Raw genomic sequence first — 20,004 nt, 5'->3', positions numbered from 1 at the left:
TTTCAGCCCCTCTGTTTCAGCCACTCTGTTTCAGCCCCTCTGTTTCTCGCCCTCTGTTTCAGCCCCTCTGATTCAGCCCCTATGTTTCAGCCCCTCTGATTCAGCCCCTCTGATTTTGCCCCTCTGATTCAGCCCCTCTGTTTCTCGCCCTCTGTTTCAGCCCCTCTGTTTCAGCACCTCGGTTTCAGCCCCTCTGTTTCAGCCCCTCTGATTCAGCCCCTCTGATTCGGCCCCACTCATTCAGCCCCTCTGATTCAGCCCCTCTGTTTCCCGCCCCTCTGTTTCAGCCCCTCTGTTTCTCGCCCTCTGTTTCAGCCCCTCTGTTTCAGCCCCTCTGTTTCAGCCCCTCTGTTTCAGCCCCTCTGTTTCTCGCCCTCTGTTTCAGCCCCTCTGTTTCTCGCCCTCTGTTTCAGCCCCTCTGATTCAGCCCCTCTGTTTCAGCCCCTCTGATTCAGCCCCTCTGATTGAGCCCCTCTGATTCAGCCCCTCTGATTCTCGCCCTCTGTTTCAGCCCATCTGTTTCAGCCCCTCTGTTTCAGCCCCTCTGTTTCTCGCCCTCTGTTTCAGCCCCTCTGTTTCAGTCCCTCTGTTTCAGTCCCTCTGTTTTTCGCCCTCCATTTCTCGCCCTCTGTTTCAGCCCCTCTGTTTCTCGCCCTCTGTTTCAGCCCCTCTGTTTCTCGCCCTCTGTTTCAGCCCCTCTGTTTCAGCCCCTCTGTTTCAGCCCCTCAGTTTCTCGCCCTCTGTTTCAGCCACTCTGTTTCTCGCCCTCTGTTTCAGTCCCTCTGATTCAGCCCCTCTGTTTCAGCCCCTCTGATTCAGCCCCTCTGATTCAGCCCCTCTGATTCAGCCCCTCTGTTCCAGCCCCTCTGTTTCAGCCCCTCTGTTTCAGCCCCTCTGTTTCAGCCCATCTGTTTCCACCCCTCTGTTTCTCCCCCTCTGTATCTCCCCGTCTGTTCCAGCCCCTCTGTTTCAGCCCCTCTGTTTCAGCCCCTCTGTTTCTCGCCCTTTGTTTCAGCCCCTCTGTTTCAGCCCCTCTATTTCAGCCCCTCTGTTTCAGCCCCTCTGTTTCTCGCCCTCTGTTTCAGCCCCTCTGATTCTCGCCCTCTGTTTCAGCCCATCTGTTTCAGCCCCTCTGTTTCAGCCCCTCTGTTTCGCACCCTCTGTTTCAGCCCCTCTGATTCAGCCCCTCTGATTCAGCCCCACTCATTCAGCCTCTCTGTTTCAGCCCCTCTGTTTCTCGCCCTCTGTTTCAGCCCCTCTGTTTCTCGCCCTCTGTTTCAGCCCCTCTGTTTCTGTCCCTCTGTTTCAGTCCCTCTGTTTCTCGCCCTCCATTTCTCGCCCTCTGTTTCAGCCCCTCTGTTTCTCGCCCTCTGTTTCAGCCCCTCTGTTTCTCGCCCTCTGTTTCAGCCCCTCTGTTTCAGCCCCTCTGTTTCAGCTCCTCTGTTTCTCGCCCTCTGTTTCAGCCACTCTGTTTCTCGCCCTCTGTTTCAGCGCCTCTGTTTCTCGCCCTCTGTTTCAGCCCCGCTGATTCAGCCCCTCTGTTTCAGCCCCTCTGATTCAGCCCCTCTGATTTTGCCCCTCTGATTCAGCCCCTCTGTTTCTCGCCCTCTGTTTCAGCCCCTCTGTTTCAGCACCTCTGTTTCAGCCCCTCTGTTTCAGCCCCTCTGTTTCCCGCCCCTCTGTTTCAGCCCCTCTGTTTCAGCCCCTCTGTTTCAGCCCCTCTGTTTCAGCCCCTCTCTTTCAGCCCCTCTGATTCAGCCCCTCTGATTCAGCCCCACTCATTCAGCCCCTCTGATTCAGCCCCTCTGTTTCTCGCCCTCTGTTTCAGCCCCTCTGTTTCAGCCCCTCTGTTTCAGCCCCTCTGTTTCAGCCCCTCTGTTTCTCGCCCTCTGTTTCAGCCCCTCTGATTCTCGCCCTCTGTTTCAGCCCATCTGGTTCAGCCCCTCTGTTTCAGCCCCTCTGTTTCGCACCATCTGTTTCAGCCCCTCTGATTCAGCCCCTCTGATTCAGCCCCACTCATTCAGCCCCTCTGTTTCAGCCCCTCTGTTTCTCGCCCTCTGTTTCAGCCCCTCTGTTTCTCGCCCTCTGTTTCAGCCCCTCTGTTTCTGTCCCTCTGATTCAATCCCTCTGTTTCTCGCCCTCCATTTCTCGCCCTCTGTTTCAGCCCCTCTGTTTCTCGCCCTCTGTTTCAGCTCCTCTGTTTCTCGCCCTCTGTTTCAGCCCCTCTGTTTCAGCCCCTCTGTTTCAGCTCCTCTGTTTCTCGCCCTCTGTTTCAGCCACTCTGTTTCTCGCCCTCTGTTTCAGCCCCTCAGTTTCAGCCCCTCTGTTTCAGCCCCTCTGATTCAGCCCCTCTGATTCAGCCCCTCTGATTCAGCCCCTCTGTTCCAGCCCCTCTGTTTCAGCCCCTCTGTTTCAGCCCCTCTGTTTCAGCCCATCTGTTTCCACCCCTCTGTTTCTCCCCCTCTGTATCTCCCCATCTGTTCCAGCCCCTCTGTTTCAGCCCCTCTGTTTCAGCCCCTCTGTTTCTCGCCCTCTGTTTCAGCCCCTCTGTTTTTCACCCTCTTTTTCAGCCCCTCTGTTTCAGCCCGTCTGTTTCAGCCCTTCTCATTCAGCCCCTCTGATTCAGCCCCTCTATTTCCCACCCCTCTGTTTCAGCCCCTCTGTTTCTCGCCCTCTGTTTCAGCCCGTCTGTTTCAGCCCCTCTGTTTCTCGCCCTCTGTTTCAGCCCCTCTGTTTCTCGCCCTCTGTTTCAGCCACTCTGTTTCAGTCCCTCTGTTTCTGTCCCTCTGTTTCTCGCCCTCTGTTTCTCGCCCTCTGTTTCAGCCCCTCTGAATCAGCCCCTCTGATTCAGCCCCTCTGTTTCAGCCCCTCTGTTTCAGCCACTCTGTTTCAGCCCCTCTGTTTCTCGCCCTCTGTTTCAGCCCCTCTGATTCAGCCCCTATGTTTCAGCCCCTCTGATTCAGCCCCTCTGATTTTGCCCCTCTGATTCAGCCCCTCTGTTTCTCGCCCTCTGTTTCAGCCCCTCTGTTTCAGCACCTCTGTTTCAGCCCCTCTGTTTCAGCCCCTCTGATTCAGCCCCTCTGATTCGGCCCCACTCATTCAGCCCCTCTGATTCAGCCCCTCTGTTTCCCGCCCCTCTGTTTCAGCCCCTCTGTTTCTCGCCCTCTGTTTCAGCCCCTCTGTTTCAGCCCCTCTGTTTCAGCCCCTCTGTTTCAGCCCCTCTGTTTCTCGCCCTCTGTTTCAGCCCCTCTGTTTCTCGCCCTCTGTTTCAGCCCCTCTGATTCAGCCCCTCTGTTTCAGCCCCTCTGATTCAGCCCCTCTGATTGAGCCCCTCTGATTCAGCCCCTCTGATTCTCGCCCTCTGTTTCAGCCCATCTGTTTCAGCCCCTCTGTTTCAGCCCCTCTGTTTCTCGCCCTCTGTTTCAGCCCCTCTGTTTCAGTCCCTCTGTTTCAGTCCCTCTGTTTTTCGCCCTCCATTTCTCGCCCTCTGTTTCAGCCCCTCTGTTTCTCGCCCTCTGTTTCAGCCCCTCTGTTTCTCGCCCTCTGTTTCAGCCCCTCTGTTTCAGCCCCTCTGTTTCAGCCCCTCAGTTTCTCGCCCTCTGTTTCAGCCACTCTGTTTCTCGCCCTCTGTTTCAGTCCCTCTGATTCAGCCCCTCTGTTTCAGCCCCTCTGATTCAGCCCCTCTGATTCAGCCCCTCTGATTCAGCCCCTCTGTTCCAGCCCCTCTGTTTCAGCCCCTCTGTTTCAGCCCCTCTGTTTCAGCCCATCTGTTTCCACCCCTCTGTTTCTCCCCCTCTGTATCTCCCCGTCTGTTCCAGCCCCTCTGTTTCAGCCCCTCTGTTTCAGCCCCTCTGTTTCTCGCCCTTTGTTTCAGCCCCTCTGTTTTTCACCCTCTTTTTCAGCCCCTCTGTTTCAGCCCATCTGTTTCAGCCCCTCTCATTCAGCCCCTCTGATTCAGCCCCTCTATTTCCCACCCCTCTGTTTCAGCCCCTCTGTTTCTCGCCCTCTGTTTCAGCCCCTCTGTTTCAGCCCCTCTGTTTCTCGCCCTCTGTTTCAGCCCCTCTGTTTCTCGCCCTCTGTTTCAGCCCCTCTGATTCAGCCCCTCTGATTCAGCCCCTCTGATTCAGCCCCTCTGTTTCAGCCCCTCTGATTCAGTCCCTCTGTTTCTCCCCCTCTGTATCTCCCCCTCTGTTCCAGCCCCTCTGTTTCAGCCCCTCTGTTTCAGCCCCTCTGTTTCTCGCCCTCTGTTTCTGCCCCTCTCTTTTTCACCCCCTTTTTGAGCCCCTCTGTTTCAGCCCGTCTGTTTCAGCCCCTCGGTTTCTCGCGCTCTGTTTCAGCCCCTCTGTTTCTCGCCCTCTGTTTCAGCCCCTCTGTTTCAGTCCCTCTGTTTCTGTCCCTCTGTTTCTCGCCCTCTGTTTCTCGCCCTCTGTTTCAGCCCCTCTGAATCAGCCCCTCTGATTCAGCCCCTCTGTTTCAGCCCCTCTGTTTCAGCCACTCTGTTTCAGCCCCTCTGTTTCTCGCCCTCTGTTTCAGCCCCTCTGTTTCTCGCCCTTTGTTTCAGCGCCTCTGTTTCTCGCCCTCTGTTTCAGCCCCTCTGATTCAGACCCTCTGTTTCAGCCTCTCTGATTCAGCCCCTCTGATTTTGCCCCTCTGATTCAGCCCCTCTGTTTCTCGCCCTCTGTTTCAGCCCCTCTGTTTCAGCACCTCTGTTTCAGCCCCTCTGTTTCAGCCCCTCTGTTTCAGCCCCTCTGATTCAGCCCCTCTGATTCAGCCCCACTCATTCAGCCCCTCTGATTCAGCCCCTCTGATTTTGCCCCTCCGAATCAGCCCCTCTGTTTCTCGCCCTCTGTTTCAGCCCCTCTGTTTCAGCCCCTCTGTTTCAGCCCCTCTGTTTCTCGCCCTCTGTTTCAGCCCCTCTGTTTCTCGCCCTCTGTTTCAGCCCCTCTGATTCAGCCCCTCTGTTTCAGCCCCTCTGATTCAGCCCCTCTGATTTAGCCCCTCTGATTCAGCCCCTCTGATTCTCGCCCTCTGTTTCAGCCCATCTGTTTCAGCCCCTCTGATTCAGCCCCTCTGTTTCAGCCCCTCTGATTCAGCCCCTCTGATTCAGCCCCTCTGTTCCAGCCCCTCTGTTTCAGCCCCTCTGTTTCAGACCCTCTGTTTCAGCCCATCTGTTTCCACCCCTCTGTTTCTCCCCCGCTGTATCTCCCCGTCTGTTCCAGCCCCTCTGTTTCAGCCCCTCTGTTTCAGCCCCTCTGTTTCTCGCCCTCTGTTTCAGCCCCTCTGTTTTTCACCCTCTTTTTCAGCCCCTCTGTTTTAGCCCGTCTGTTTCAGCCCCTCTCATTCAGCCCCTCTGATTCAGCCCCTCTATTTCCCACCCCTCTGTTTCAGCCCCTCTGTTTCTCGCCCTCTGTTTCAGCCCCTCTGTTTCAGCCCCTCTGTTTCTCGCCCTCTGTTTCAGCCCCTCTGTTTCTCGCCCTCTGTTTCAGCCCCTCTGATTCAGCCCCTCTGATTCAGCCCCTCTGATTCAGCCCCTCTGTTTCAGCCCCTCTGATTCAGTCCCTCTGTTTCTCCCCCTCTGTATCTCCCCCTCTGTTCCAGCCCCTCTGTTTCAGCCCCTCTGTTTCAGCCCCTCTGTTTCTCGCCCTCTGTTTCTGCCCCTCTCTTTTCCACCCCCTTTTTGAGCCCCTCTGTTTCAGCCCGTCTGTTTCAGCCCCTCTGTTTCTCGCCCTCTGTTTCAGCCCCTCTGTTTCTCGCCCTCTGTTTCTCGCCCTCTGTTTCAGCCCGTCTGAATCAGCCCCTCTGATTCAGCCCCTCTGTTTCAGCCCCTCTGTTTCAGCCACTCTGTTTCAGCCCCTCTGTTTCTCGCCCTCTGTTTCAGCCCCTCTGTTTCTCGCCCTTTGTTTCAGCGCCTCTGTTTCTCGCCCTCTGTTTCAGCCCCTCTGATTCAGCCCCTCTGTTTCAGCCCCTCTGATTCAGCCCCTCTGATTTTGCCCCTCTGATTCAGCCCCTCTGTTTCTCGCCCTCTGTTTCAGCCCCTCTGTTTCAGCACCTCTGTTTCAGCCCCTCTGTTTCAACCCCTCTGATTCAGCCCCTCTGATTCAGCCCCACTCATTCAGCCCCTCTGATTCAGCCCCTCTGTTTCCCGCCCCTCTGTTTCAGCCCCTCTGTTTCTCGCCCTCTGTTTCAGCCCCTCTGTTTCAGCCCCTCTGTTTCAGCCTCTCTGTTTCAGCCCCTCTGTTTCTCGCCCGCTGTTTCAGCCCCTCTGTTTCTCGCCCTCTGTTTCAGCCCCTCTGATTCAGCCCCTCTGATTCAGCCCCTCTGATTCAGCCCCTCTGTTTCAGCCCCACTGTTTCAGCCCCTCTGTTTCTCGACCTCTGTTTCAGCCCCTCTGATTCAGCCCCTCTGTTTCTCCCCCTCTGTATCTCCCCCTCTGTTCCAGCCCCTCTGTTTCAGCCCCTCTGTTTCAGCCCCTCTGATTCAGCCCCTCTGATTTTGCCCCTCTGATTCAGCCCCTCTGTTTCTCGCCCTCTGTTTCAGCCCCTCTGTTTCAGCACCTCTGTTTCAGCCCCTCTGTTTCAGCCCCTCTGTTTCAGCCCCTCTGATTCAGCCCCTCTGATTCAGCCCCACTCATTCAGCCCCTCTGATTCAGCCCCTCTGTTTCCCGCCCCTCTGTTTCAGCCCCTCTGTTTCTCGCCCTCTGTTTCAGCCCCTCTGTTTCAGCCCCTCTGTTTCAGCCCCTCTGTTTCAGCCCCTCTGTTTCTCGCCCTCTGTTTCAGCCCCTCTGTTTCTCGCCCTCTGTTTCAGCCCCTCTGATTCAGCCCCTCTGTTTCAGCCCCTCTGATTCAGCCCCTCTGATTGAGCCCCTCTGATTCAGCCCCTCTGATTCTCGCCCTCTGTTTCAGCCCATCTGTTTCAGCCCCTCTGTTTCAGCCCCTCTGTTTCTCGCCCTCTGTTTCAGCCCCTCTGTTTCAGCCCCTCTGTTTCAGTCCCTCTGTTTCAGCCCCTCTGTTTCTCGCCCTCTGTTTCAGCCCCTCTGTTTCTCGCCCTCTGTTTCAGCCCCTCTGTTTCAGCCCCTCTGTTTCAGCCCCTCTGTTTCTCGCCCTCTGTTTCAGCCACTCTGTTTCTCGCCCTCTGTTTCAGCCCCTCTGATTCAGCCCCTCTGTTTCAGCCCCTCTGATTCAGCCCCTCTGATTCAGCCCCTCTGATTCAGCCCCTCTGTTCCAGCCCCTCTGTTTCAGCCCCTCTGTTTCAGCCCCTCTGTTTCAGCCCATCTGTTTCCACCCCTCTGTTTCTCCCCCTCTGTATCTCCCCGTCTGTTCCAGCCCCTCTGTTTCAGCCCCTCTGTTTCAGCCCCTCAGTTTCTCGCCCTCTGTTTCAGCCCCTCTGTTTTTCACCCTCTTTTTCAGCCCCTCTGTTTCAGCCCATCTGTTTCAGCCCCTCTCATTCAGCCCCTCTGATTCAGCCCCTCTATTTCCCACCCCTCTGTTTCAGCCCCTCTGTTTCTCGCCCTCTGTTTCAGCCCCTCTGTTTCAGCCCCTCTGTTTCTCGCCCTCTGTTTCAGCCCCTCTGTTTCTCGCCCTCTGTTTCAGCCCCTCTGATTCAGCCCCTCTGATTCAGCCCCTCTGATTCAGCCCCTCTGTTTCAGCCCCTCTGATTCAGTCCCTCTGTTTCTCCCCCTCTGTATCTCCCCCTCTGTTCCAGCCCCTCTGTTTCAGCCCCTCTGTTTCAGCCCCTCTGTTTCTCGCCCTCTGTTTCTGCCCCTCTCTTTTTCACCCCCTTTTTGAGCCCCTCTGTTTCAGCCCGTCTGTTTCAGCCCCTCGGTTTCTCGCGCTCTGTTTCAGCCCCTCTGTTTCTCGCCCTCTGTTTCAGCCCCTCTGTTTCAGTCCCTCTGTTTCTGTCCCTCTGTTTCTCGCCCTCTGTTTCTCGCCCTCTGTTTCAGCCCCTCTGAATCAGCCCCTCTGATTCAGCCCCTCTGTTTCAGCCCCTCTGTTTCAGCCACTCTGTTTCAGCCCCTCTGTTTCTCGCCCTCTGTTTCAGCCCCTCTGTTTCTCGCCCTTTGTTTCAGCGCCTCTGTTTCTCGCCCTCTGTTTCAGCCCCTCTGATTCAGCCCCTCTGTTTCAGCCTCTCTGATTCAGCCCCTCTGATTTAGCCCCTCTGATTCAGCCCCTCTGTTTCTCGCCCTCTGTTTCAGCCCCTCTGTTTCAGCACCTCTGTTTCAGCCCCTCTGTTTCAGCCCCTCTGTTTCAGCCCCTCTGATTCAGCCCCTCTGATTCAGCCCCACTAATTCAGCCCCTCTGATTCAGCCCCTCTGATTTTGCCCCTCCGAATCAGCCCCTCTGTTTCTCGCCCTCTGTTTCAGCCCCTCTGTTTCAGCCCCTCTGTTTCAGCCCCTCTGTTTCAGCCCCTCTGTTTCTCGCCCTCTGTTTCAGCCCCTCTGTTTCTCGCCCTCTGTTTCAGGCCCTCTGATTCAGCCCCTCTGTTTCAGCCCCTCTGATTCAGCCCCTCTGATTTAGCCCCTCTGATTCAGCCCCTCTGATTCTCGCCCTCTGTTTCAGCCCATCTGTTTCAGCCCCTCAGTTTCTCGCCCTCTGTTTCAGCCCCTCTGATTCAGCCCCTCTGTTTCAGCCCCTCTGATCTAGCCCCTCTGATTCAGCCCCTCTGTTCCAGCCCCTCTGTTTCAGCCCCTCTGTTTCAGCCCCTCTGTTTCAGCCCATCTGTTTCCACCCCTCTGTTTCTCCCCCTCTGTATCTCCCCGTCTGTTCCAGCCCCTCTGTTTCAGCCCCTCTGTTTCAGCCCCTCTGTTTCTCGCACTCTGTTTCAGCCCCTCTGTTTTTCACCCTCTTTTTCAGCCCCTCTGTTTTAGCCCGTCTGTTTCAGCCCCTCTCATTCAGCCCCTCTGATTCAGCCCCTCTATTTCCCACCCCTCTGTTTCAGCCCCTCTGTTTCTCGCCCTCTGTTTCAGCCCCTCTGTTTCAGCCCCTCTGTTTCTCGCCCTCTGTTTCAGCCCCTCTGTTTCTCGCCCTCTGTTTTAGCCCCTCTGATTCAGCCCCTCTGATTCAGCCCCTCTGATTCAGCCCCTTTGTTTCAGCCCCTCTGATTCAGTCCCTCTGTTTCTCCCCCTCTGTATCTCCCCCTCTGTTCCAGCCCCTCTGTTTCAGCCCCTCTGTTTCAGCCCCTCTGTTTCTCGCCCTCTGTTTCTGCCCCTCTCTTTTTCACCCCATTTTTGAGCCCCTCTGTTTCAGCCCCTCTGTTTCTCGCCCTCTGTTTTAGCCCCTCTGTTTCTCGCCCTCTGTTTCTCGCCCTCTGTTTCAGCCCCTCTGAATCAGCCCCTCTGATTCAGCCCCTCTGTTTCAGCCCCTCTGTTTCAGCCACTCTGTTTCAGCCCCTCTGTTTCTCGCCCTCTGTTTCAGCCCCTCTGTTTCTCGCCCTTTGTTTCAGCGCCTCTGTTTCTCGCCCTCTGTTTCAGCCCCTCTGATTCAGCCCCTCTGTTTCAGCCCCTCTGATTCAGCCCCTCTGATTTTGCCCCTCTGATTCAGCCCCTCTGTTTCTCGCCCTCTGTTTCAGCCCCTCTGTTTCAGCACCTCTGTTTCAGCCCCTCTGTTTCAACCTCTCTGATTCAGCCCCTCTGATTCAGCCCCACTCATTCAGCCCCTCTGATTCAGCCCCTCTGTTTCCCGCCCCTCTGTTTCAGCCCCTCTGTTTCTCGCCCTCTGTTTCAGCCCCTCTGTTTCAGCCCCTCTGTTTCAGCCTCTCTGTTTCAGCCCCTCTGTTTCTCGCCCGCTGTTTCAGCCCCTCTGTTTCTCGCCCTCTGTTTCAGCCCCTCTGATTCAGCCCCTCTGATTCAGCCCCTCTGATTCAGCCCCTCTGTTTCAGCCCCACTGTTTCAGCCCCTCTGTTTCTCGACCTCTGTTTCAGCCCCTCTGATTCAGCCCCTCTGTTTCTCCCCCTCTGTATCTCCCCCTCTGTTCCAGCCCCTCTGTTTCAGCCCCTCTGTTTCAGCCCCTCTGATTCAGCCCCTCTGATTTTGCCCCTCTGATTCAGCCCCTCAGTTTCTCGCCCTCTGTTTCAGCCCCTCTGTTTCAGCACCTCTGTTTCAGCCCCTCTGTTTCAGCCCCTCTGTTTCAGCCCCTCTGATTCAGCCCCTCTGATTCAGCCCCACTCATTCAGCCCCTCTGATTCAGCCCCTCTGTTTCCCGCCCCTCTGTTTCAGCCCCTCTGTTTCTCGCCCTCTGTTTCAGCCCCTCTGTTTCAGCCCCTCTGTTTCAGCCCCTCTGTTTCAGCCCCTCTGTTTCTCGCCCTCTGTTTCAGCCCCTCTGTTTCTCGCCCTCTGTTTCAGCCCCTCTGATTCAGCCCCTCTGTTTCAGCCCCTCTGATTCAGCCCCTCTGATTGAGCCCCTCTGATTCAGCCCCTCTGATTCTCGCCCTCTGTTTCAGCCCATCTGTTTCAGCCCCTCTGTTTCAGCCCCTCTGTTTCTCGCCCTCTGTTTCAGCCCCTCTGTTTCAGTCCCTCTGTTTCAGTCCCTCTGTTTTTCGCCCTCCATTTCTCGCCCTCTGTTTCAGCCCCTCTGTTTCTCGCGCTCTGTTTCAGCCCCTCTGTTTCTCGCCCTCTGTTTCAGCCCCTCTGTTTCAGCCCCTCTGTTTCAGCCCCTCTGTTTCTCGCCCTCTGTTTCAGCCACTCTGTTTCTCGCCCTCTGTTTCAGCCCCTCTGATTCAGCCCCTCTGTTTCAGCCCCTCTGATTCAGCCCCTCTGATTCAGCCCCTCTGATTCAGCCCCTCTGTTCCAGCCCCTCTGTTTCAGCCCCTCTGTTTCAGCCCCTCTGTTTCAGCCCATCTGTTTCCACCCCTCTGTTTCTCCCCCTCTGTATCTCCCCGTCTGTTCCAGCCCCTCTGTTTCAGCCCCTCTGTTTCAGCCCCTCTGTTTCTCGCCCTCTGTTTCAGCCCCTCTGTTTTTCACCCTCTTTTTCAGCCCCTCTGTTTCAGCCCATCTGTTTCAGCCCCTCTCATTCAGCCCCTCTGATTCAGCCCCTCTATTTCCCACCCCTCTGTTTCAGCCCCTCTGTTTCTCGCCCTCTGTTTCAGCCCCTCTGTTTCAGCCCCTCTGTTTCTCGCCCTCTGTTTCAGCCCCTCTGTTTCTCGCCCTCTGTTTCAGCCCCTCTGATTCAGCCCCTCTGATTCAGCCCCTCTGATTCAGCCCCTCTGTTTCAGCCCCTCTGATTCAGTCCCTCTGTTTCTCCCCCTCTGTATCTTCCCCTCTGTTCCAGCCCCTCTGTTTCAGCCCCTCTGTTTCAGCCCCTCTGTTTCTCGCCCTCTGTTTCTGCCCCTCTCTTTTTCACCCCCTTTTTGAGCCCCTCTGTTTCAGCCCGTCTGTTTCAGCCCCTCGGTTTCTCGCGCTCTGTTTCAGCCCCTCTGTTTCTCGCCCTCTGTTTCAGCCCCTCTGTTTCAGTCCCTCTGTTTCTGTCCCTCTGTTTCTCGCCCTCTGTTTCTCGCCCTCTGTTTCAGCCCCTCTGAATCAGCCCCTCTGATTCAGCCCCTCTGTTTCAGCCCCTCTGTTTCAGCCACTCTGTTTCAGCCCCTCTGTTTCTCGCCCTCTGTTTCAGCCCCTCTGTTTCTCGCCCTTTGTTTCAGCGCCTCTGTTTCTCGCCCTCTGTTTCAGCCCCTCTGATTCAGCCCCTCTGTTTCAGCCTCTCTGATTCAGCCCCTCTGATTTTGCCCCTCTGATTCAGCCCCTCTGTTTCTCGCCCTCTGTTTCAGCCCCTCTGTTTCAGCACCTCTGTTTCAGCCCCTCTGTTTCAGCCCCTCTGTTTCAGCCCCTCTGATTCAGCACCTCTGATTCAGCCCCACTCATTCAGCCCCTCTGATTCAGCCCCTCTGATTTTGCCCCTCCGAATCAGCCCCTCTGTTTCTCGCCCTCTGTTTCAGCCCCTCTGTTTCAGCCCCTCTGTTTCAGCCCCTCTGTTTCAGCCCCTCTGTTTCTCGCCCTCTGTTTCAGCCCCTCTGTTTCTCGCCCTCTGTTTCAGCCCCTCTGATTCAGCCCCTCTGTTTCAGCCCCTCTGATTCAGCCCCTCTGATTTAGCCCCTCTGATTCAGCCCCTCTGATTCTCGCCCTCTGTTTCAGCCCATCTGTTTCAGCCCCTCAGTTTCTCGCCCTCTGTTTCAGCCCCTCTGATTCAGCCCCTCTGTTCCAGCCCCTCTGTTTCAGCCCCTCTGTTTCAGCCCCTCTGTTTCAGCCCATCTGTTTCCACCCCTCTGTTTCTCCCCCTCTGTATCTCCCCGTCTGTTCCAGCCCCTCTGTTTCAGCCCCTCTGTTTCAGCCCCTCTGTTTCTCGCACTCTGTTTCATCCACTCTGTTTTTCACCCTCTTTTTCAGCCCCTCTGTTTTAGCCCGTCTGTTTCAGCCCCTCTCATTCAGCCCCTCTGATTCAGCCCCTCTATTTCCCACCCCTCTGTTTCAGCCCCTCTGTTTCTCGCCCTCTGTTTCAGCCCCTCTGTTTCAGCCCCTCTGTTTCTCGCCCTCTGTTTCAGCCCCTCTGTTTCTCGCCCTCTGTTTTAGCCCCTCTGATTCATCCCCTCTGATTCAGCCCCTCTGATTCAGCCCCTCTGTTTCAGCCCCTCTGATTCAGTCCCTCTGTTTCTCCCCCTCTGTATCTCCCCCTCTGTTCCAGCCCCTCTGTTTCAGCCCCTCTGTTTCAGCCCCTCTGTTTCTCGCCCTCTGTTTCTGCCCCTCTCTTTTTCACCCCCTTTTTGAGCCCCTCTGTTTCAGCCCGTCTGTTTCAGCCCCTCTGTTTCTCGCCCTCTGTTTCAGCCCCTCTGTTTCTCGCCCTCTGTTTCTCGCCCTCTGTTTCAGCCCCTCTGAATCAGCCCCTCTGATTCAGCCCCTCTGTTTCAGCCCCTCTGTTTCAGCCACTCTGTTTCAGCCCTTCTGTTTCTCGCCCTCTGTTTCAGCCCCTCTGTTTCTCGCCCTTTGTTTCAGCGCCTCTGTTTCTCGCCCTCTGTTTCAGCCCCTCTGATTCAGCCCCTCTGTTTCAGCCCCTCTGATTCAGCCCCTCTGATTTTGCCCCTCTGATTCAGCCCCTCTGTTTCTCGCCCTCTGTTTCAGCCCCTCTGTTTCAGCACCTCTGTTTCAGCCCCTCTGTTTCACCCCCTCTGATTCAGCCCCTCTGATTCAGCCCCACTCATTCAGCCCCTCTGATTCAGCCCCTCTGTTTCCCGCCCCTCTGTTTCAGCCCCTCTGTTTCTCGCCCTCTGTTTCAGCCCCTCTGTTTCAGCCCCTCTGTTTCTCGCCCGCTGTTTCAGCTACTCTGTTTCTCGCCCTCTGTTTCAGCCCCTCTGATTCAGCCCCTCTGATTCAGCCCCTCTGATTCAGCCCCTCTGTTTCAGCCCCACTGTTTCAGCCCCTCTGTTTCTCGACCTCTGTTTCAGCCCCTCTGATTCAGCCCCTCTGTTTCAGCCCCTCTGATTCAGCCCCTCTGATTTTGCCCCTCTGATTCAGCCCCTCTGTTTCTCGCCCTCTGTTTCAGCCCCTCTGTTTCAGCACCTCTGTTTCAGCCCCTCTGTTTCACCCCCTCTGATTCAGCCCCTCTGATTCAGCCCCACTCATTCAGCCCCTCTGATTCAGCCCCTCTGTTTCCCGCCCCTCTGTTTCAGCCCCTCTGTTTCTCGCCCTCTGTTTCAGCCCCTCTGTTTCAGCCCCTCTGTTTCTCGCCCGCTGTTTCAGCCCCTCTGTTTCTCGCCCTCTGTTTCAGCCCCTCTGATTCAGCCCCTCTGATTCAGCCCCTCTGATTCAGCCCCTCTGTTTCAGCCCCACTGTTTCAGCCCCTCTGTTTCTCGACCTCTGTTTCAGCCCCTCTGATTCAGCCCCTCTGTTTCTCCCCCTCTGTATCTCCCCCTCTGTTCCAGCCCCTCTGTTTCAGCCCCTCTGTTTCAGCCCCTCTGTTTCAGCCCATCTGTTTCAACCCCTCTGTTTCTCCCCCTCTGTATCTCCCCGTCTGTTCCAGCCCCTCTGTTTCAGCCCCTCTGTTTCAGCCCCTCTGTTTCAGCCCCTCTGTTTCTCGCCCTCTGTTTCAGACCCTCTGTTTTTCACCGTCTTTTTCAGCCCCTCTGTTTCAGCCCATCTGTTTCAGCCCCTCTCATTCAGCCCCTCTGATTCAGCCCCTCTATTTCCCACCCCTCTGTTTCAGCCCCTCTGTTTCTCGCCCTCTGTTTCAGCCCCTCTGTTTCAGCCCCTCTGTTTCTCGCCCTCTGTTTCAGCCCCTCTGTTTCTCGCCCTCTGTTTCCGCCCCACTGATTCAGCTCCTCTGATTCAGCCCCTCTGATTCAGCCCCTCTGTTTCAGTCCCTCTGATTCAGTCCCTCTGTTTCTCCCCCTCTGTATCTCCCCCTCTGTTCCAGCCCCTCTGTTTCAGCCCCTCTATTTCAGCCCCTCTGTTTCTCGCCCTCTGTTTCTGCCCCTCTCTTTTTCACCCCCTTTTTGAGCCCCTCTGTTTCAGCCCGTCTGTTTCAGCCACTCTGTTTCTCGCCCTCTGTTTCAGCCCCTCTGTTTCTCGCCCTCTGTTTCAGCCCCTCTGTTTCAGTCCCTCTGTTTCTGTCCCTCTGTTTCTCGCCCTCTGTTTCTCGCCCTCTGTTTCAGCCCCTCTGAATCAGCCCCTCTGATTCAGCCCCTCTGTTTCAGCCCCTCTGTTTCAGCCACTCTGTTTCAGCCCCTCTGTTTCTCGCCCTCTGTTTCAGCCCCTCTGTTTCTCGCCCTTTGTTTCAGCGCCTCTGTTTCTCGCCCTCTGTTTCAGCCCCTCTGATTCAGCCCCTCTGTTTCAGCCCCTCTGTTTCAGCCCCTCTGATTCAGCCCCTCTGATTCAGCCCCACTCATTCAGCCCCTCTGATTCAGCCCCTCTGTTTCCCGCCCCTCTGTTTCAGCCCCTCTGTTTCTCGCCCTCTGTTTCAGCCCCTCTGTTTCAGCCCCTCTGTTTCAGCCCCTCTGTTTCAGCCCCTCTGTTTCTCGCCCTCTGTTTCAGCCCCTCTGTTTCTCGCCCTCTGTTTCAGCCCCTCTGATTCAGCCCCTCTGTTTCAGCCCCTCTGATTCAGCCCCTCTGATTGAGCCCCTCTGATTCAGCCCCTCTGATTCTCGCCCTCTGTTTCAGCCCATCTGTTTCAGCCCCTCTGTTTCAGCCCCTCTGTTTCTCGCCCTCTGTTTCAGCCCCTCTGTTTCAGTCCCTCTGTTTCAGTCCCTCTGTTTTTCGCCCTCCATTTCTCGCCCTCTGTTTCAGCCCCTCTGTTTCTCGCCCTCTGTTTCAGCCCCTCTGTTTCTCGCCCTCTGTTTCAGCCCCTCTGTTTCAGCCCCTCTGTTTCAGCCCCTTCTGTTTCTCGCCCTCTGTTTCAGCCACTCTGTTTCTCGCCCTCTGTTTCAGCCCCTCTGATTCAGCCCCTCTGTTTCAGCCCCTCTGATTCAGCCCCTCTGATTCAGCCCCTCTGATTCAGCCCCTCTGTTCCAGCCCCTCTGTTTCAGCCCCTCTGTTTCAGCCCCTCTGTTTCAGCCCATCTGTTTCCACCCCTCTGTTTCTCCCCCTCTGTATCTCCCCGTCTGTTCCAGCCCCTGTGTTTCAGCCCCTCTGTTTCAGCCCCTCTGTTTCTCGCCCTCTGTTTCAGCCCCTCTGTTTTTCACCCTCTTTTTCAGCCCCTCTGTTTCAGCCCATCTGTTTCAGCCCCTCTCATTCAGCCCCTCTGATTCAGCCCCTCTATTTCCCACCCCTCTGTTTCAGCCCCTCTGTTTCTCGCCCTCTGTTTCAGCCCCTCTGTATCAGCCCCTCTGTTTCTCGCCCTCTGTTTCAGCCCCTCTGTTTCTCGCCCTCTGTTTCAGCCCCTCTGATTCAGCCCCTCTGATTCAGCCCCTCTGATTCAGCCCCTCTGTTTCAGCCCCTCTGTTTCAGCCCCTCTGTTTCTCGCCCTCTGTTTCAGCCCCTCTGTTTCAGCCCCTCTGTTTCTCGCCCTCTGTTTCAGCCCCTCTGTTTCTCGCCCTCTGTTTCTCGCCCTCTGTTTCAGCCCCTCTGTATCTCCCCCTCTGTTCCAGCCCCTCTGTTTCAGCCCCTCTGTTTCAGCCCCTCTGTTTCTCGCCCTCTGTTTCTGCCCCTCTCTTTTTCACCCCCTTTTTGAGCCCCTCTGTTTCAGCCCGTCTGTTTCAGCCCCTCGGTTTCTCGCGCTCTGTTTCAGCCCCTCTGTTTCTCGCCCTCTGTTTCAGCCCCTCTGTTTCAGTCCCTCTGTTTCTGTCCCTCTGTTTCTCGCCCTCTGTTTCTCGCCCTCTGTTTCAGCCCCTCTGAATCAGCCCCTCTGATTCAGCCCCTCTGTTTCAGCCCCTCTGTTTCAGCCACTCTGTTTCAGCCCCTCTGTTTCTCGCCCTCTGTTTCAGCCCCTCTGTTTCTCGCCCTTTGTTTCAGCGCCTCTGTTTCTCGCCCTCTGTTTCAGCCCCTCTGATTCAGCCCCTCTGTTTCAGCCTCTCTGATTCAGCCCCTCTGATTTTGCCCCTCTGATTCAGCCCCTCTGTTTCTCGCCCTCTGTTTCAGCCCCTCTGTTTCAGCACCTCTGTTTCAGCCCCTCTGTTTCAGCCCCTCTGTTTCAGCCCCTCTGATTCAGCCCCTCTGATTCAGCCCCACTCATTCAGCCCCTCTGATTCAGCCCCTCTGATTTTGCCCCTCCGAATCAGCCCCTCTGTTTCTCGCCCTCTGTTTCAGCCCCTCTGTTTCAGCCCCTCTGTTTCAGCCCCTCTGTTTCAGCCCCTCTGTTTCTCGCCCTCTGTTTCAGCCCCTCTGTTTCTCGCCCTCTGTTTCAGCCCCTCTGATTCAGCCCCTCTGTTTCAGCCCCTCTGATTCAGCCCCTCTGATTTAGCCCCTCTGATTCAGCCCCTCTGATTCTCGCCCTCTGTTTCAGCCCATCTGTTTCAGCCCCTCAGTTTCTCGCCCTCTGTTTCAGCCCCTCTGATTCAGCCCCTCTGTTTCAGCCCCTCTGATTCAGCCCCTCTGATTCAGCCCCTCTGTTCCAGCCCCTCTGTTTCAGCCCCTCTGTTTCAGCCCCTCTGTTTCAGCCCATCTGTTTCCACCCCTCTGTTTCTCCCCCTCTGTATCTCCCCGTCTGTTCCAGCCCCTCTGTTTCAGCCCCTCTGTTTCAGCCCCTCTGTTTCTCGCCCTCTGTTTCAGCCCCTCTGTTTTTCACCCTCTTTTTCAGCCCCTCTGTTTTAGCCCGTCTGTTTCAGCCCCTCTCATTCAGCCCCTCTGATTCAGCCCCTCTATTTCCCACCCCTCTGTTTCAGCCCCTCTGTTTCTCGCCCTCTGTTTCAGCCCCTCTGTTTCAGCCCCTCTGTTTCTCGCCCTCTGTTTCAGCCCCTCTGTTTCTCGCCCTCTGTTTCAGCCCCTCTGTTTCAGTCCCTCTGTTTCAGTCCCTCTGTTTTTCGCCCTCCATTTCTCGCCCTCTGTTTCAGCCCCTCTGTTTCTCGCCCTCTGTTTCAGCCCCTCTGTTTCTCGCCCTCTGTTTCAGCCCCTCTGTTTCAGCCCCTCTGTTTCAGCCCCTCTGTTTCTCGCCCTCTGTTTCAGCCACTCTGTTTCTCGCCCTCTGTTTCAGCCCCTCTGATTCAGCCCCTCTGTTTCAGCCCCTCTGATTCAGCCCCTCTGATTCAGCCCCTCTGATTCAGCCCCTCTGTTCCAGCCCCTCTGTTTCAGCCCCTCTGTTTCAGCCCCTCTGTTTCAGCCCATCTGTTTCCACCCCTCTGTTTCTCCCCCTCTGTATCTCCCCGTCTGTTCCAGCCCCTCTGTTTCAGCCCCTCTGTTTCAGCCCCTCTGTTTCTCGCCCTCTGTTTCAGCCCCTCTGTTTTTCACCCTCTTTTTCAGCCCCTCTGTTTCAGCCCATCTGTTTCAGCCCCTCTCATTCAGCCCCTCTGATTCAGCCCCTCTATTTCCCACCCCTCTGTTTCAGCCCCTCTGTTTCTCGCCCTCTGTTTCAGCCCCTCTGTTTCAGCCCCTCTGTTTCTCGCCCTCTGTTTCAGCCCCTCTGTTTCTCGCCCTCTGTTTCAGCCCCTCTGATTCAGCCCCTCTGATTCAGCCCCTCTGATTCAGCCCCTCTGTTTCAGCCCCTCTGATTCAGTCCCTCTGTTTCTCCCCCTCTGTATCTCCCCCTCTGTTCCAGCCCCTCTGTTTCAGCCCCTCTGTTTCAGCCCCTCTGTTTCTCGCCCTCTGTTTCTGCCCCTCTCTTTTTCACCCCCTTTTTGAGCCCCTCTGTTTCAGCCCGTCTGTTTCAGCCCCTCTGTTTCTCGCGCTCTGTTTCAGCCCCTCTGTTTCTCGCCCTCTGTTTCAGCCCCTCTGTTTCAGTCCCTCTGTTTCTGTCCCTCTGTTTCTCGCCCTCTGTTTCTCGCCCTCTGTTTCAGCCCCTCTGAATCAGCCCCTCTGATTCAGCCCCTCTGTTTCAGCCCCTCTGTTTCAGCCACTCTGTTTCAGCCCCTCTGTTTCTCGCCCTCTGTTTCAGCCCCTCTGTTTCTCGCCCTTTGTTTCAGCGCCTCTGTTTCTCGCCCTCTGTTTCAGCCCCTCTGATTCAGCCCCTCTGTTTCAGCCTCTCTGATTCAGCCCCTCTGATTTTGCCCCTCTGATTCAGCCCCTCTGTTTCTCGCCCTCTGTTTCAGCCCCTCTGTTTCAGCACCTCTGTTTCAGCCCCTCTGTTTCAGCCCCTCTGTTTCAGCCCCTCTGATTCAGCCCCTCTGATTCAGCCCCACTCATTCAGCCCCTCTGATTCAGCCCCTCTGATTTTGCCCCTCCGAATCAGCCCCTCTGTTTCTCGCCCTCTGTTTCAGACCCTCTGTTTCAGCCCCTCTGTTTCAGCCCCTCTGTTTCAGCCCCTCTGTTTCTCGCCCTCTGTTTCAGCCCCTCTGTTTCTCGCCCTCTGTTTCAGCCCCTCTGATTCAGCCCCTCTGTTTCAGCCCCTCTGATTCAGCCCCTCTGATTTAGCCCCTCTGATTCAGCCCCTCTGATTCTCGTCCTCTGTTTCAGCCCATCTGTTTCAACCCCTCAGTTTCTCGCCCTCTGTTTCAGCCCCTCTGATTCAGCCCCTCTGTTTCAGCCCCTCTGATTCAGCCCCTCTGATTCAGCCCCTCTGTTCCAGCCCCTCTGTTTCAGCCCCTCTGTTTCAGCCCCTCTGCTTCAGCCTATCTGTTTCCACCCCTCTGTTTCTCCCCCTCTGTATCTCCCCGTCTGTTCCAGCCCCTCTGTTTCAGCCCCTCTGTTTCAGCCCCTCGGTTTCTCGCCCTCTGTTTCAGCCCCTCTGTTTTTCACCCTCTTTTTCAGCCCCTCTGTTTTAGCCCGTCTGTTTCAGCCCCTCTCATTCAGCCCCTCTGATTCAGCCCCTCTATTTCCCACCCCTCTGTTTCAGCCCCTCTGTTTCTCGCCCTCTGTTTCAGCCCCTCTGTTTCAGCCCCTCTGTTTCTCGCCCTCTGTTTCAGCCCCTCTGTTTCTCGCCCTCTGTTTCAGCCCGTCTGATTCAGCCCCTCTGATTCAGCCCCTCTGATTCAGCCCCTCTGTTTCAGCCCCTCTGATTCAGTCCCTCTGATTCAGCCCCTCTGTTTCTCGCCCTCTGTTTCAGCCCCTCTGTTTCTCGCCCTTTGTTTCAGCGCCTCTGTTTCTCGCCCTCTGTTTCAGCCCCTCTGATTCAGCCCCTCTGTTTCAGCCCCTCTGATTCAGCCCCTCTGATTTTGCCCCTCTGATTCAGCCCCTCTGTTTCTCGCCCTCTGTTTCAGCCCCTCTGTTTCAGCACCTCTGTTTCAGCCCCTCTGTTTCACCCCCTCTGATTCAGCCCCTCTGATTCAGCCCCACTCATTCAGCCCCTCTGATTCAGCCCCTCTGTTTCCCGCCCCTCTGTTTCAGCCCCTCTGTTTCTCGCCCTCTGTTTCAGCCCCTCTGTTTCAGCCCCTCTGTTTCAGCCTCTCTGTTTCAGCCCCTCTGTTTCTCGCCCGCTGTTTCAGCCCCTCTGTTTCTCGCCCTCTGTT

The sequence above is a fragment of the Chiloscyllium punctatum genome, chromosome 4 (assembly GCF_047496795.1).
Source record: "Chiloscyllium punctatum isolate Juve2018m chromosome 4, sChiPun1.3, whole genome shotgun sequence".
Classification (NCBI taxonomy): Eukaryota; Metazoa; Chordata; class Chondrichthyes; order Orectolobiformes; family Hemiscylliidae; genus Chiloscyllium; species Chiloscyllium punctatum.
Note: the sequence above shows the minus strand (reverse complement) of the source record.